General features: G+C 44.6%; 1 pseudogene; it reads right to left on the reverse strand.

Annotated features, from left to right (window-relative positions):
- LOC106609298 (transformation/transcription domain-associated protein-like) overlaps positions 1 to 13,397 on the reverse strand; it is a 175,880-nt pseudogene that overhangs the window by 159,475 nt on the left and 3,008 nt on the right.

The raw sequence follows: 13,397 nt of genomic DNA on the forward strand, positions 1-13,397 counted from the left end.
CCAGGAGTTGTTACAGGGTGTGTTTGTTGTCATCCAAGGAGATCATAGCGACCAGAAACACTTGATGGCCTCCCAGGCTTGCCGTCTGTTGTACTGCTCAGTATTGGCACTCTTCAGACATTCCAGAGACGTCTCTATAACCTGCAGGGGAAACAGAGAGGCGTTTTACCCTAACCCTAACTCAGTGTTGGCACTCTTCAGATGGTGGGTCAAATTGAGATTTACTTTATAATTTATAAGTATAAGGTTCTGTATTTATTTTCTTAGTCAACCTTGTGTTCAGTCCTAGTTTTGATTCACCTGCCTGTTTGCCTACCTATGTATGACCATTGCCTGCCCGTGACCACGATTCCTGCCTTCTGCGAAGGCGAAATAAACACTCTGCTGGTGAATCTACATCTTTTTCTCTCTGAGTTTTCACCACAATAAGGTAGACTCGGCGAGATGACGTTGCCAAGAGCAGCACCTCAGATATTGGGCACGTTTGAGGTAAGGCTAAATCAACGGACCATAGACGAACATCGAGGAGGGAAGTTGGGGCAGGTGCATCTGAAAGTCAGACACTAATGTGGTTTTCTAACAGCAAGGCTCATATAAACGCTCATATCAATTTCAGTGTTGAAATTGCTTATAAAAGGTTTTCTTTATAAGTTTGAAAAAAACAGGTCTCCAACCCCATATCACAAACTCACTAACTGCAATCATAATATAATATTATGTGTGTACATTGTACAATCAATTAGTTAAAGAGAGCCTCAAATATCACATTTATTTGTATATATCCACTGTACACATAAATTAGTCAAATTTTAGCATTTTAGCTAACCCAACCATTTTCCTAACCTTAACCTAATTCTCCTAATCTGCTATGTTAATTCACCTAACCTGCTGCGTAAATTCTCGTAACTTGCTATGAAAAATCACCCAGAAATCGCAGCAAATTGGTTCCTGTTTCAGTCATGTTTTTGGTCACGTTCATGTAGGTCAAACAGAAACACACTAATGATTGTTTGACAATAGAGCCCACAATGCAGGCGATGGCTGCAGGATGAAGTCCGTGAAGAGCAACTTGCAGTCAACTGCAGTCAAAACTTTGTGACCTTTGATCACCATCGCTTCATACTCGTGGCCAAACCCAGTGGCTCCAGGTCATCTACAAGTCTCTGCTAGGTAAAGCCCCGCCTTATCTCAGCTCACTGGTCACCATAGCAGCACCCACCCGTAGCACGCGCTCCAGCAGGTATATCTCACTGGTCACCCCGAATGCCAATTCCTCCTATGGCCGCCTTTCCTTCCAGTTCTCTGCTGCCAATGACTGGAATGAACTGCAAAAATCACTGAAGCTGGAGAATCATATCTCCCTCACTAGCTTTAAGCACCAGCTGTCAGAGCAGCTCACAGATCACTGCACCTGTACATAGCCCATCTGTAAATAGCCCATCCAACTACCTCATCCCCATACTGCATTTATTTATTTATCTTGCTCCTTTACACCCCAGTATCTCTACTTGCACATTCATCTTCTGCACATCTACCATTCCAGTGTCGAATTGCTATATTGTAATTACTTCACCACCATGGCCTATTTATTGCCTTACCTCTCTTATCTTACCTCATTTGCACTCACTGTATATAGATTTTTCTTTTTTGTACTGTATTATTGACTGTATGTTTGTTTATTCCATGTGTAACTCTGTGTTGTTGTATGTGTCGAACTGCTGTGCTTTATCTTGGCCAGGTCGCAGTTGTATATGAGAACTTGTTCTCAGCTAGCCTACCTGGTTAAATAAAGGTGAAATAAATAAAAAAATACATGATTTTTGTAAAGTTCATGCAGTTCACATGTAGGCACAAGTCTGACATTTTTTATCCCCAGAAAACACTTTGAAAGGTGTTGAACAGCAGTGGTCACAGACTTTAACAAAATGGTCAGCTAGGACGCGGCCATTGAGATGAGCACGATGCAAGACTTTGCTCTCACACAGTCACACAGAGAATCTTGGCATGTGCACGGGTACGCTTCATGCTGCTACAACATGCACACTACGGGAACACAACAGCAGAGAAGTTTAGCGTTGCGCTCCAACACTCCTGGTTGTTGCGGAAATTGACCCACTACTACCGTTTACTTTGTGCATCTACGTCATCTCGCTGAGTCTACATTTAAACCTAACCTATGGCCTGACCCATCCACTTATGCTTTGCTCCCCCATAGTGGCAAGAAGTGACATCCCCCCCAAAACTAAATGTCTCCTAGCCATAAGTGTCTCCTGTCTCAAACACAAAAACTAAATAATACTAAAATATGTTATATAAAACCTTAATAAAAACTAGACAAATGGATCCAAAAACGAACTGAAACTGAACTGAATTTCAAATAAAAATCGTTAAAATAATAGAAATAGAGGATATAACTCATATAAAAACACAAAATTACCTTTGAGCTCAATAATGATCATTTAAAAATAATTGCATAGCATTTTTAAATGTTATACAATCACGAGAAGCATACATGATTGTATAGAGAGAGTGTGAGAGGTTATCTCATTACAGCAACCGGCCCCAGTGAAACAGGAAGGCACAGCGGCGGGGCAGACACCTTTATTACAGGGATCATGAGGATAATGCATGTCACAGGCGTCGAAATGAGCAGACCAAGGTGCAGCGTGGAATATGTTAATCTTGTATTTTAACGCCAAAAATGAATACTTTACAAATATAACAAAAATGACAGCCGACAGTTCCGTCAGGTACTTACAACAAAACAGAAAGCAACTACCCACAAAACCCAAAGGAAAAACAGGCTACCTAAGTATGGCTTCCAATCAGAGACAACGATAGACACCTGCCTCTGATTGGAAACCATACCCGGCCAAAACATAGAACACAAAACATAGAATGCCCACCCACCTATCACACCCTGGCCTAGCTAAACAGAGAAAACACAGCTCTCCTAGGTCAGAGCGTGACAATGCACTTTACTGTTTAACAAACTCATGGTTTTATCAGCAAAAACAATTTGACATTTGATTGAGGTGGCCAAGTAGAATGTGCAGCTCGTACCAGTGCGACCAATAAAAATGTTTTGCTCGCACAGACAAGGGTGGCAAAATGTGACAAAATGGTTGCAGTCTGAAACCCTGTACCCTGTGTAGAATAACTACCCTGCTGCACTCAGACAGTGTGATTAACGCTGAGACCGGCGCTCTGAGTAACCTGTCATGAAGAGGGAACCTCTGCACACGGTGCCGGGCCCAGGGAGAGCAGAGGTCATTTCAAATGGCAGATTATGAGCTGACAAGGCGACGCGGCCAGAGACTTAAAGAGGGAGAAAATTAACTAATTAACGCCAGAGATGAGAGAGGGAGAGAGAGGGCTGGTCTGTCTGCTGGGAGAGGAGGTAGAAAGGAGGAGAGGAGGAGAAGACTGCATAATTGAATTCCACTAGCCTAGCCCTGTCAGCACATAAAGGCTACGCTGCAACTGGCTGACATGCACTCATCCCATCTCAACAGCTAGATATAAAGACATAAATACCATAGAAATCATTTTGTATAAAGAGAGGCTCAAAGAGGCTTTAAATAGACTAAGTGTCTCACTTCAAAAGGAGGAGGAAGGGGAGGGAGAAATAGAGGAGGGAGTGAAGGGGCCGGCGGACAGAGAGAGAGGGAGAAGACAGAGCAGGAAAAGAAAGGGATAGAGGGGGAGATAGATCAAAGGAGAGAGAAAAAGATTTAGCGCAACCATCCAAACAAATGTCAGGATAAACTTAGAGAGAGAGAGAGAGAGAGAGAGCTATCTGTGGCATCCATCTTTGGAGCACCAACTCAATTATAGAAATGTGTTTTCACTAGTAGCAGACAGAAATAGAGTCATTAGAGAGTAAATCATGTGGTCGTCATCCAGGGTTCTGTAGATTGATTATTCTGGCCTGAAGAGGAGACGAGGAGCTCGTAAGACCTGATGATGGAAGACTGTCTCCTCTCCTCTCACAGAGAGACGCTTAACTCTGACAAGGATTCATTATCCCTCAGAAGAACCATCACCCTTATTCTCTCCACTTCCTGTTCTCTAGCTTTCTCTGCTTTGTGATCACATTGAAATAGACCAGGAGAAAGGGGTGGATATGTGGAATTAATAGACCAGGAGAAAGGGGTGGATAAGTGGAATTAATAGACCAGGAGAAAGGGGTGGATAAGTGTAATTAATAGACCAGGAGAAAGGGGTGGATATGTGGAATTAATAGACCAGGAGAAAGGAGTGGATATGTGGAATTAATAGACCAGGAGAAAGGGGTGGATAAGTGGAACTAATAGACCAGGAGAAAGGGGTGGATAAGTGGAATTAATAGAACAGGAGAAAGGGATGGATAAATGGAATTAATAGACCAGGAGAAAGGGGTGGATATGTGGAATTAATAGACCATGAGAAAGGGGTGGATAAATGGAATTAATAGACCAGGAGAAAGGGGTGGATATGTGGAATTAATAGACCAGGAGAAAGGGGTGGATATGTGGAATTAATAGACCAGGAGAAAGGGGTGGATATGTGGAATTAATAGACCAGGAGAAAGGGGTGGATATGTGGAATTAATAGACCAGGAGAAAGGGGTGGATAAGTGGAATTAATAGACCAGGAGAAAGGGGTGGATATGTGGAATTAATAGACCAGGAGAAAGGGTGGATACGTGGAATAAATAGACCAGGAGAAAGGGTGGATAAGTGGTATTAATAGACCAGGAGAAAGGGTGGATACGTGGAATAAATAGACCAGGAGAAAGAGGTGGATAAGAGGAATTAAAAGACCAGGAGAAAGGGGTGGATATGTGGAATTAATAGACCAGGAGAAAGGGGTGGATATGTGGAATTAATAGACCGGGAGAAAGGGTGGATAAGTGGTATTAATAGACCAGGAGAAAGAGGTGGATAAGAGGAATTAAAAGACCAGGAGAAAGTGGATATGTGAAATTACATTTTGATACAATCGCTAGGACCCATTTCTCAATACTTAGGTCACTTTTTCAAAACTCTTCACACAGTTCTCCTAACCAACTTTCAGCTTGGCACAGCATTTAATTTCACATCCAAAATGCACTAAAACTACCAAAACACTTCATACATGTCTCAAATCAACACATTCTTCCATAACACTAGCAAAGGTTGTCACCCAACAAGCACACTTTGTCACTCATAAAACAATGACCTAAAAAACACTAACAACTGGTAGCATTACACAATGTTTTCTTCTGTAAAATGTCTTTACAAAACAAGAATGACACCTCTCTACTGTTTAGAGTTCACTGCAGTATATGTTACAGGAATGAATCAGACATGATACATTATGTTTCAATATGTTTTTTGGCATTGATTGATTCCAAAATACAAGAATTTGTATATACATCATCTACCGATACAGATACAGTAGCAATGCTAGTCAATCCTGTCTTCTGCCTTTGGCGACAGGTTCTCATCCACATCACATCTTGTGTCATCTTGGGCAATAAACCTAGGAAAGAATCTTTTGGCATGCCTGGTCCATCCCTGGCAATCTCCTGCAGATATGTCCAGGCATCCAGCATTCATTGCGTCTAGGAGGGACATTTGATCATGTGGATGGTGGTCATAAACCTTCCACCTCCATGAGGAAAAGTGACACCATCCTGGGATGGGCTGAAAACCACTCTGTGACTGCACGGGAGTGGTGAAATGCCATATTGTCCCATATAATTACAAACGTTGGCCAATTTCGTCTCACTGCAACCCTTTGCTCACCTGGCACAACCCTTCCATAGAGGTCATCCAGGAATGAAATGAGACGCTCGGTGTTGTATGGCCCAATTAGCGGTTTGTGTAACAGCAATCCATCAGAGGATACTGCTGCACACATTGTGATGTTGGCACCCCTCTGGCCCGGGACATCCACTGTAGCTCTTTTCCCAATCACATTCCTTCCTCGCCGCCGTGTTTTGGCCAAGTTGAAACCAGCCTCATCCACACAGATGAATCTCCATGACTCTCTAAAATAAATCCATAAGACAACATAAGAGTTATGCTATTATGGTAGTTTACATTATACCTGAAAACATGCCGTTGTGTGCCTCTACCCTGTTTGGTTTTGTTCAAAACCAGTTGTGTATTTTATAGTCATCTTACCTGGACATATTGGTTCCTGAGTTGCTTGACTCGTTCAGAGTTCCTCTCAAAGGGGACAGTGTACAACTGCTTCATCCTGACTTGATGTTGTTTCAGTTGTTATGCTTACATTGTGAATATTTCCAAATGTGATATTGTCTGCCAACACTCTGTCCCGAATCTCTGTGAGTTTTATGCCATTGTTTCTGATGACCATATCAGCGATTACAGTTTCCTGCACAGCAGTGAAAATCCAACCTCTCCCGCCTGTGGGAGGTAACCGTTGGGTCCTAAGCAGAAATACAAAAACAATTACACACAAGTGGGTTTGGAGGCTTTGCTCAATTTACTTCTGTAATGTGCAGTTCAGTCAGATGCCCTTGCAGAATGCACATCTTACCTGTTGTTTTGGAAATTTGGATTGCACTCTCAGACCAGCCTCTCTCATTGATAGACGATGATTTATTACATGATCAATTATAGTAGCCCTAATCTCATCTGAGACTACAGCTCTTGATCTTCCTCTCAGTCTTCTTCCACCACGCATATGTACTCCTCTCCCTCTCCCTCTCCCAGCCACTCTTCTTCCTCTGTCAGCCACTTCTCTATCTCTCGCTGGGACCATGTTTACATTACAGTACAGCATTATTCCTAAGATGTCCCCTTTTGTATAGATGGTAATGAAATTGAAAGACTAACACCTGTGTAGGTGTTCAGCTACAATGGGAATCCGCTGTGGTTGGTCTAATCATTTTGATAGTATTTTATTTTTTAGATTTGGAATATATTTCAATACAGTATTACTGTAGAAATGTAGCAAATTGCTGTCTTATTCAATTTTGTGTTATGTTAGGTTTAAACTTAAGTTTAACAGTTTTGAAAAGAGTATGTAAACATGTGCGAATTGGCCTGTAGGTACATAGAGTTTTGGTGGTGGTTGTGTCACATAGCGAGAAAATAATTCATGAAATTTGAAAGATGTAGTCATTGAACGCATTTTGTGCCGAAGCAATGAAAAATGATCCACAGTTTAACCCACATAGACTGCTGTTGTGCTAGACCAGGAGAAAGACCAGGAGAAAGACCAGGAGAAAGGGGTGGATATGTGGAAATAATTGAGAGTTGTTTTTCAGTGGTCTCTTTGAGAACATAGTACAATATCCTTCTATTGAGACTTAATGCCCAACACACCAAAGTGGAATGCCTTATCAACAACTATTATGATCCAAATTGGCTACCATACCAATCCCGCATTCAGAGACGTAATGGCTGACCAGTGACGTAACTTCTCCATGGATAGTTGTATAGAGGCCTTGCAGTCAGTGAACTCAGCCTTGATGCTGGGTCCCTGGACCTCCGTCACAACGTAATGCTGTCTCTGGCACTCCTTCAGCATCTTCCTGTTGCTGCAGTCAAACTTCCCCAGCACCCTATACGCCACGTGGCTGATGGTCTCTGCTGGGATACGCAGCGTCCTCCACAATGCTTGGAGAGAACAGGGGGAAGAGGGGTCAAAGGTTAGGAAGTGAGAGTAGAGACTGCGATGTGTGTCTAGATTGAATGTGGGGATGGGTGTGTGTGTGTGTGTGTGTGTGTGTGTGTGTGTGTGTGTGTGTGTGTGTGTGTGTGTGTGTGTGTGTGTGTGTGTGTGTGTGTGTGTGTGTGTGTGTGTGTGTGTGTGCCTGCATCTATGCGTACGTCCTCACCTACATCTGCTCTGCTCAGACAGGCTGTATATGAGCATAGAGGAAGTCTGGCTGCAGGTTGTCCAGACAGAGCTCCAGGGTGCGGAGGACCTGGCTGACCAGTGTCTGGGAGGCATTCAGGGCAGAGACCAGCGGGTCCATCAGCATGGGCAGGTAGGCTGTGTCAGACACAGGCACCGTCAGACACAGCCTCACAGGCACCGTCAGATACAGGCACCGTCAGAAACAGGCACCGTCAGACACAGGCACCGTCAGACACAGCCCCACAGGCACCGTCAGACACAGGCACCGTCAGATACAGGCACCGTCAGACACAGGCACCGTCAGACACAGCCCCACAGGCACCGTCAGACACAGGCACCATCAGATACAGGCACCGTTAGACACAGGCACCGTCAGACACAGAACTTCAGCATCAACACCTCATGGAAGAAGATGTAGAGATTGAAGATGTATTGAAGTTAATGTCTTGATAGTCATGAAAGGAACAGAATCTTCTTACATGGGGAACCAAGAGGTAGTAGAGAGGCCAAGGGTCGATTTGTGATTGGGCACAACATTGCCTATTATGATGTCCCTTCCCATCTGTCATTACTTATTAACAGTCTCCTTATCAGTATGTCCAGTCCGTTGTCGTTCTCCTGTTCACTCTTGGAGCGGATGCAATCAACCAGGTTAAACAGCAGTTTTCAGGACATGGTCTGGATGCTACTGGGGAGAGACTCGTCATCTATGTTCTTAGCAAACAGCCAAGACACAGACACAGATCTGTGAGGGGCAGGATCTGACACACATGGTCTGCCAGTGTGCTGTAGGCCAGGGGTCTGTGGGGGGAGAGAAGGGGAAAGTTTAGGTCAATAAAGGAGTGAGGAGGAGAGCTCACCACTATCAAACAGAAGGTTACATTTTACATGACATTATCTGGATGGGGGAGAAGGAAAACGGCCATATCACTAGCACCCATGTAGACCAGAGGTTTGGAGGGATGGGGGAAAAAGAGGGGAAGGGACAGGTTAAAGGTTATAGGAGTTCACAACTATCAAATGAAACATCTTTACATTTTACCTAACATCTCTGTCATTTAGCAGACACCAAATGCTCTTATCAGGAGTGTCTTACAATCAGTGCATGAAGGTACCTGAGCTTTTAAGAGCCCTTTTTCATTTATTATACTCCACCATCAGCCTAGAAACTGTGATTGATTTGCTCTTTGAGATTCCAGTTGAGTGAATATAAGTCACTTTTTGCTGAATAGGTAAGGTGGAGGCTTCAAAATGATTCTGAAAGCTCCAGGGTTCTAAAAGAATAAAGGCTGTCTGCTTGTTCAACGATCAACAACCAACTTGACAGAACTTTAAAAATAAAAAAAGAATGTGCTAATATTGTACAATCCAGGTGTGCAAAGCTCTTAGAGACTTACCCAGAAAGACTCACAGCTGTAATCACTGCCAAAGGTGATTCTAACATGGATTGACTCAGGGGTGTGAATACTTATGTACATTAAAAATGTCTGTATTTCATTTTCAATACATTTGCAAACATTTTCAAAAAACATGTTTTCACGTTGTCATTATGGGGTATTGTGTAGATGGGTTATAAAAACAATTATGTAATCGCTTCTGTATTCAGGCTGTAACACAACAACATGTGGAATAAGTCAAGTGGTATGAATACTTTCTGAAGGCACTGTACATGTTCGTGAGAGTATGACCTTTCCATAGAGGGGTCATAATAGTTTCCAGGTTTGCGTTTTTTCCCATTTTGTTCAGGCGCCGCCCACACAGACAGGGACATTCAGGTCGGCCCTTCAGAAAGTTGCTGCAAATACAAATCAGTGACGCATTCCGTTAATGTCTTATAATAAACTTGGAAAAATAATACATTTTCAATACATTTAGTTTATTCCTAGCTAAGGTCAATACATGTTTTATATTGTGGGATTCTGTTTTAATTGCTGGATCTAATCAAATCAAAGTTTATTGACCAGTTCTTATAGCCTTTAGCCGTATCCTTATCCTACTCCTCCTCTGTTCCTCTGGTGATGTAGAGGTTAATCCAGGCCCTGCAGTGCCTAGCTCCACTCCTATTCCCCAGGCGCTCTCATTTGTTGACTTCTGCAACCATAAAAGCCTTGGTTTCATGCATGTTAACATTAGAAGCCTCCTGCCTAAGTTTTATTCACTGCTTTAGCACACTCTGCCAACCCGGATGTCCTAGCCGTGTCTGAATCCTGGCTTAGGAAGACCACCAAAAACCCTGACATTTCCATCCCTAACTATAACATTTTCCGTCAAGATAGAACTGCCAAAAGGGGCGGAGTTGCAATCTACTGCAGAGATAGCCTGCAGAGTTCTGTCTTACTATCCAGGTCTGTACCCAAACAATTCGAGCTAATACTTTTAAAAATCCACCTTTCCAGAAACAAGTCTCTCACCGTTGCCACTTGCTATAGACCACCCTCTGCCCCCAGCTGTGCCCTGGACACCATATGTGAATTGATTGCCCCCCATCTATCTCCAGAGGGCACAAGCTGGGGATTATCGCCGCCCGCAGTGGGAGATCGAGGCGGCGAGAGCTGAGAGGCGCTGGTATGAGGAAAGGGAGCGCAGCAGACACGAGAGGCAGCCCCCCCCAGGGTCGCCCGCAAGCCAGGCGCAACCATCGCCGCCCGCCAGCCAGGCGCAACCAGGGTCGCCCGCCAGCCCTTCGGCGCGGCCAGGTGCGCCACCTAAGAGGGCGACGCCAAGGGTGGAGCAGAGGCCATGTCCCGCACCTGAGCCGCCGCCGTAAGAAGGCCCACCCGGACCCTCCCCTTCAGAGTCAGGTTTTGTGGCCGGAGTCCGCACCTTTGGGGGGGGGGGGTACTGTAACGCCCTGGCCATAGAGAGGGGTTTTTGTTCTTTATTTTGGTTAGGCCAGGGTGTTACATTGGGTGGGCGTTCTATGTTCCTTTCTCTATGTTTTTGTATTTCTTTGTTTTGGGCCGTGTGTGGCTCCCAATCAGGCACAGCTGAAGCTCGTTGTTGCTGATTGGGAGTCACGCATAAGGAGCATGTTTTTCCTTTGGGTTTTGTGGGTAATTGTTTTCTGTTTAGTGTGTTCCTAACAGAACTGTTGCTAGTCGTTTTTTGGTTTCTTTTGTATAGTGTTCGTTAATCATTAAAACCTTTTATGATGAACACTCACTCTGCTGCACCTTGGTCTCTCTCTCACGACAGCCCTTACAGACACTGTAAAGTCCATGGAGAATAAGAGCACCTCCTCCCAGCTGCCCACTGCTCTGAGGCTAGGAAACAATGTCACCACCGATAAATCCACAATAATTGAGAATTTCAATAAGCATTTTTCTATGGCTGGCCATGCTTTCCACCTGGCTACCCCTACCCTGGTCAACAGCCCTGCACCCCCCACAGCAACTCGCCCAAGCCTCCCGCATTTCTCCTTCACCCAAATCCAGATAGCTGATGTTCTGAAAGAGCTGCAAAATCTGGACCCCTGCAAATCAGCTGGGCTAGACAATCTGGACCCTCTCTCTCTAAAATTATCTGTCGAAATTGTTGCAACCCCTATTACTAGCCTGTTCAACCTCTCTTTCGTATCTTCTGAGATTCCCAAAGATTGGAAAGCTGCCGCGGTCATCCCCCTCTTCAAAGGGGGTGACACTCTAGACCCAAACTGCTACAGACCTATATCATCCTACCCTGCCTTTCTAAGGTCTTCAAAAGCCAAGATAACAAACAGATTACCAACCATTTCAAATCCCACCCTACCTTCTCCGCTATGCAATCTGGTTTCAGAGCTGGTCATGGGTGCACCTTAGCCACGCTCAAGGTCCTAAACGATATCATAACCGCCATCGATAAGAGACAATACTGTTCAGCCGTGTTCATCGACCTATCCAAGTTACTAGCTCTTAACAATGCTTATGTTACTAGCTCTTAACATTGACTTCAATAAATCTTCAATCTCTACATTTTCTTCCTCGAGGTGTTGGTGCTGAAGTTACACACCATCACTCACTACCAGCTCACCACCATCTTCAAGAATTGCAAGAGAACCAGACGCCTCACAAGTCCTCAACTGGCAGCTTCATTAAATAGTACCCGCAAAACACCAATCTCAACGTCAACAGTGAAGAGGCGACTCCGGGATGATACCATGGATACCATGGACATATAACCACGTTGATTTATGAATAGCAAAGTGATTTGGACATCGACTTTATTCAGTCAGTTTGACAGCTTTTATAAACTAGTCAACACTTGTTGTTCAGTTGTCAATCAAAGCACAATAAACACTTAATAGCCTACCTGCACCACGACTGCGTGGCTGGCTATGTAAAACACATGTAAAGAAATTTGACTGCAACCAACCACAGCGCACACAAATTGTACCTGGAGGCGGGACGAACAGAGACAGACAGAGAACGAGAGAGTACAAGGGAGAGAGAGCAAGGGAGAGAGAGCAAGGGAGAGAGTGCAAGGGAGAGAGTGCAAGGGACAGAGAGCAAGGGAGAGAGAGCAAGGGAGAGAACACAAGGGAGAGAGCACATGAATGTTCATGCACCTGAAAGACACTAATATGGCTGCCACCAATAGAGATGCCAAGTCTGATAGCTGTGGCTTGTTTCACATGGAGACTAATGAAAGATGAAGGCTGCTGTTTTGATGAGAGGGGCAGGTCGGCAGCATGGGGAGGAGGAGGAGGAGAGGAGGGGCAGGTCGGCAGCACAGGGAGGAGGAGGGGGAGAGGAGGGGCAGATTGGCAGCACAGGGAGAAGGAGGAGGAGAGGAGGTGTAAGAGGGAGGAGAGGGTTAAGGTGAGGAGGTATAGGAGGGAAGAGGGGAGGGGGTTTGGGGCTACCTGTTAGGTGGTCTAACCTCAGTGTCTCCCGAGCCGTGTAGCCAGTAAATCCATGCAAGGGATGAACTCTGCAACACAGAATGAAAATCTAGTGTCAGAATGAATCTGAGTGTGTGAGTCTGCATCCGTATGTGCATGCCTGTGTGTGTGTTTGCGTCCGTCAGTGTGTGTCCTTCGGTTAGTGTCAATACGTACGGCTGCGCAGGTCTTTGGTGAGGATGTGTTTGGCAGCGATGAACAGCTCCTTGTGGAGGTGGGCCGTCTCAGAGGGACAGCTGGTCAGCAGCTGCAGCATGCCCTTCACCATCTGCTGAGAGTATTTCCCTACCAGGTCCTGGTCAGAAACACACAGAGAGAGAGAGAGAGAGACACAGAGAGACACACGCATTGCAATACAGTTCAGAAAATATGATTTAATGTACATGTAATTAATTATTCTGTGTACCAGGTAAATGCAATACAAGACAGAAAATGAGAAATTGAACCCAGACATAAAAAGCACAACATGGATACGTACCTGGTAGATGCAGATGCTGCAGGCCAGGAAGGACAGGGTCTTGATCCGAGCAGGGGTAAAATCAGAATACAGCTCTCTGTTATACAGCTTGCGTTGCCTGAAAGTTACGTTAGGGTTTAGAATAACTCTTTATAGACGAAGCAAACTATTTTACTGTAAAAATTCAAAATTATTTATGCT

The sequence above is a fragment of the Salmo salar genome, chromosome 01 (assembly GCF_965601325.2).
Source record: "Salmo salar chromosome 01, fSalSal1, whole genome shotgun sequence".
Classification (NCBI taxonomy): Eukaryota; Metazoa; Chordata; class Actinopteri; order Salmoniformes; family Salmonidae; genus Salmo; species Salmo salar.